Source organism: Penaeus japonicus, unplaced genomic scaffold (genome assembly GCF_977035675.1).
Source record: "Penaeus japonicus unplaced genomic scaffold, GWHDUDI00000001_assembly GWHDUDI00000030, whole genome shotgun sequence".
NCBI classification, from domain to species: Eukaryota; Metazoa; Arthropoda; class Malacostraca; order Decapoda; family Penaeidae; genus Penaeus; species Penaeus japonicus.
Genome location: NW_028234432.1, coordinates 6,779,770 through 6,784,769, shown reverse-complemented (window position 1 = coordinate 6,784,769; position 5,000 = coordinate 6,779,770). Strand labels below are relative to the sequence as shown.

The 5,000-nt window shown below is 40.1% G+C and overlaps 1 protein-coding gene across 1 annotated transcript in view; it reads right to left on the bottom strand.

The window, feature by feature from the left end:
- LOC122264895 (uncharacterized) overlaps positions 1–5,000 on the bottom strand; it is a 152,021-nt gene that overhangs the window by 138,709 nt on the left and 8,312 nt on the right. The window lies entirely within an intron of this gene.

Genomic DNA, 5,000 nt, shown 5'->3' with positions numbered 1-5,000 from the left:
CACTCACACTCACACTCACACTCACACCCACACCCACATTCACACTCACACGCACGTACACATATATATCCAGAAAAAAATGGATCTAAATATATGATGCAAAAGAGATTCATTAGATATATAGAGACAATCACAGATCGATAGCTCAATATAGGTATACTAGTATAGAAGTATAGACATAATATAAATGCAATAAGCATGCATAAGTATGTAAGTATGTATAAATATACATTCACAAACCAAGAAAGAAACGACTGAACAACAAAGCCGAAACACTCGTCAAGCTTCACCAAGAAGACTTATAAAGGTCAGATTTATTGTAACCTTCATAGCATGAAACCCTATCCATTAAGTATCTTTTTGTTTATATTCATTGTAACTACCTTGCATGGGTCTTCTGATATTAAAGGCACACAATAATGAAAATCATCTGGCTTTTCATATCACCAACTGACATTGTGAGGCAATTCAATTAAAATCATGAAAAACTGGAAACTAATAATTGATCTGTAAGTATACTGTGATTAATGATATGTGCAAATAAGATGGTCTTCGGTGGAAGCTGAGAGGAAAAATGAAGACACATTCCTTTCCTCATAATTGCCGAATGTGCTACTACATATTACTGACTCGCATCAATGACAGTCTGACACTTTCGAGATTTCAATCCTTATTTTTTTCTATGTGAAGTCAACCAAACTAACTGCGTCCACACTGGCAGTGAGCGAGTAAAGGCCAACAGAAGAAGGAATAATAGCTAACATTTCTCACATGAACCTCATGGTTCTAATGTTTACTCAGTGACAACACATAAAAAAATTAAAAAAGAAAAACCTACCGAGTTTACTCATTAAAGTTTACACACTGAGTACACAGCTTAACATAAATTCATATCTATGTGCTGCAAGTTTCTTTACATCAAACACATCTTAAAATACATATAAAAGCTGTGACCAGAATCACCTTACCTTTTCTGAAGTGAAAGAATCATACACGTCAATCAACTACATACCTGGAAATAAAGAATTGCAAACTATAGATAATACAATAATAAAATATTTAACAAAACAAAATCTTGAGCTAAAAAAAAGAAAGAAATATTAGGAAAATAATGAAACATAATAATAATTACACCAACATGTAGTGATCACAGTTTTAACACTTTCATATTACACACAAAAGATCCCCCAATGTAAATAATCATATAAAATATACACTAATTACATTTTTCCCCTAGCTATGCCTTAAGTACAAATAAATATTAGATAAGCATGGAGTCTGCTAAAGTTAGACCATCTTTTAAGGGCTTATGCATAAACATGTTGGCTTTATCTATGTTACACAATAGAAAGAGGAGAACCCAAACTCACTTTGAACAAAAAATCCAATAGGTTACATATTACATTGCTCATTTCCCTTATCAATATTACTAAATCTATTACAAACTGCTTTAACACAGAATACTTAACCTTCCAAGAATTAATAACACTTTTCTCTTTTCAACCGTTTTCCATATTTGGTTAAATTCCCTTGTTTATTACCCTACTTACTATAGTTTACTAGAGTTTCAGAGCAATAGAAGAAAATTATGATAATCAGTGTACAAAAGTTATAATCTGGATGGATAAAGCTCCAAGACTGTCTCAAAACACCCATGATCTTTTTATTTAAAAAAAAAAAAAAAAACTTTCACAATATTTCAGGTCACTGCTAACAAGAAGTAACACAAGCATAGATACTTTAGATTCTTAAAGCTTTTATGAAGTATTTTAGAATAAGTTAGGGATTCATACTAAAGATCTTTCATTTATCTCTTGCTATTGTGTATGTGTTTCCTTTTCACCTTATTTTTGGCCAACAAAGAATCCACTCTTACAAACAAATAGATATTCCCCAATATGTCTTCATCTGGATACAATAAAAAAAATCAATCAGTAGAATCATCATTGATTGTATTCAATAACAACAACAAAAAAGTAATGAATAGAGTTTTCCTCCCCTGCTACTTCATTCCAGACTTTAAAGAGAGCACAGCTGTGGGTACTCTTGCAGAGTTTAATGTTCTTTGCAATTTACAAACTGCAGAAGTTTCTGTGTCCATGTAAGACTATTGGTATGGCTGTAATGTTTGGTTCAAGTTCTCTTCCATTTCATGGAAAAGAAAGGGAGAGGGAGGGAGGGTAGGAACAAAGAGAGAAAAAGAGAGAGAGAGAGAGATTTGATTTTGATTTTGATAAGTTTATTCATACTATATACATTGTATACACATGAATAGGCATAGGAACTATGCCTAAATTATTTGTACAGTTCATATTAGTTTCTGATACTTACATTGTTGGTAAAACAGATATTACTGTGACCCTGTCAATCAATAAGCTAGGGCAAAGCTATACATAAGACATAGTAGTGCATGTATATCACTCTAGAGAGGCCTTGCAATTTTATCTATTACAGGCAAAGTCTTTGTGTTTACGTAATATATCTGATAAAATGCCGTCCTCTATAAAGGATGTTGCAATACTGTACAATGTTTTACGTTCAATCCTTTCACGAAATTCTTCAATTAGAGGACATATCATTACATAGTGGTCAAGGGTGTGTGAATAGGGCTGACTGCACAACTTGCATTCAGTCCCCCCAGCATTGTTTGAAACACTATACTCCCAGTAATATTTGTAGCCAAGCCGTAACCTTGCAGTCACTACATCAAGCTGTCTCGTAACTCTGTTTGTACTGCCGTAGATATGCTTTGTCTTGGACATAGCATTATGGTGAATGATTGATCTGCTTGTGTCTTGCTCAGCATTTCTCTCAGTTTCAGCCTGAGTGGAGAGCTTTTTCTTTATGATCTTACGTACATGCTCAGTTGTTACACCAATGTCATACTCAATAGTATCCATATGACTGTATGATCTAGATAGAGCATCAGCCATATCGTGTAACTCTAGATTTATGTGTGATGGTACCCACAATATTTTAGTGGTTACATCCTTCAGAAACAATCTGTTCAACCTATGCCTCGCTGTTGACACGAGTCCTGTGTTATCATTTCTGTATGAGTTTAAAGCATGAAGTGAGGAGAGAGGGAAGTCTGTAATGATGAGGAGTACTATCCCCCGTCCGATCGGCTATCTTAAGAGCAACAAGTAAAGCAAACAGTTCTGCCTGCAGGATGGACGGCCAGTTGTTGAGTCTGAAACCAACATCGCTAATCCTTCCAGTGGCATCGCATACGATTGCAGCGCATGCGGCTGAACCTGTGTCTGGAATTACCGACCCATCAGTGAAGATAAGCTGTTTTATCTCATACTCTTGCTTAATCTCGTGAATTTGCTTCAGAATGTCCTTTCTTAATTTAGCTTTCAGGTGAGCGTTGTTTTCAATTTGTTTTTTTGGAGGGACACTTGCTTTGATGATGTCGAAGTGCTTTATCTCCCATGGCGGAACAGAATGTTTTTGAGGGATGCCTTTGCAGAACTCTATCATATCATGGTTTCGAAGCTTGAGCATGTTTTCTTGACCCAAGCAGATCTGTGGCGCCCCGTGGAAAGGCAATTTAACAAAGATTCCTTGGCTATACTATCATCTGACGATCTTAATAATTTTATTGCTGTCATTGTGTTGATTTCTGTGATCCTATCAGTAATGCTTGGCAATCCGAGTTCTTTAGAGAGAGAGAGAGAGAGAGAGAGAGAGAGAGAGAGAGAGAGAGAGAGAGAGAGAGAGAGAGAGAGAGAGAGAGAGAGAGAGAGAGAGAGAGAGAGAGGGGGGGGGGGGAGGGGGGGAGAGGGGATGCGAATTAGGTATGATGAGAGACGAGAGGCGGGAGGGAGGGTGAACTTGGGAGGAGAGAGGGAAGAGTGCGGTAGAGTGAGAGGAGAGAGGGAGCCAGGGGAATGTTTGCGAGAGGGAGGAGAGAGAGGGAGAGAGAGAGAGGGGGAAAGAGAGATGAGAGAGAGACATACTGTAGATTAAGCGAGGAGAGAGAGAGAGAGGAGAAGAGGAGAGAGAGGAGAATGGCAGCACAGAGAGGAGAGGGAAGGGTGTGGTAGAGAGATGGAGAGAGCGAGGCGAGCGAGAGAGAGAGAGAGAGAGGAGAGGAGAGTGAAGAGAGAGAGAGAGAGATTCTGGGAGAGAGCGAGCTACGTGTAGAGAGGAGCTACATGACGAGAGAGGGGGAGATGGGGAGAAAGGGGGAGATGGGGAGAGAGAGAGAGGGAGAGAAAGAGGGAGAGGGAGAATGAGAGGGAGAGGGAGAATGAGAGAGAGCAGGAGAGAGAGTGAGAGAGTGAGAGAGGAAGAGAGGGAGAGAGGGAGGGAGAATGAGAGAGAGCAGGAGAAAGAGTGAGAGAGTGAGAGAGGGAGAGAGGGGGAGAGAGAGGGGGGAGAGAGGGAGAGAGAGGGGGAGATGGGGAGAAAGGGGGAGATGGGGAGAGAGAGAGAGGGAGAGGGAGAGGGAGAGAGAGAGAGGAGTAAGGAAGATGGAATGAGATTAGAGAGAGAGAGAGGGAGAGGTGAGATGAGAGATAGAGGGAGAAAAATTTTGAATCTTTTATGAGGAGAGAGAAAGAGAGAGTAGAGAGAAAGATTGATGGGAGAGGAGAGAGAGAGAGAGTGAGAAAGAGGGATGTAGGAGAGGGAGAATGAAAGGGAGAGGAGCCACTGAGAAATGAGAGAGAGCGACGAAGAGAGATTGAGAGAGTATGTGAAGAGAGAGGGGACGAGAATGAGGAGAGAGTGAAAGAAGGCAGGAGAGTAGAGGAGTGAGAGGGGGAAGAGGAGGGAGAGGAGAGGGGGCGAGAGGAAGGGGATGATGAGAGGGAGAGGGGAGAGAGGGGGAGATGGTGAGAAAGTTGAGAAAGGGGAGGGTGGGGAAAGAGAGAGAGGGAGACGACAAGGAGAGAGAGCGAGAGATGAGAAGGAGGGACTATGAGAAGAGTAGGAGAGAGATTGATGAGATGTTTAATCTCGCTCACCTGAGAGAAGAGAGAGAGAGATGA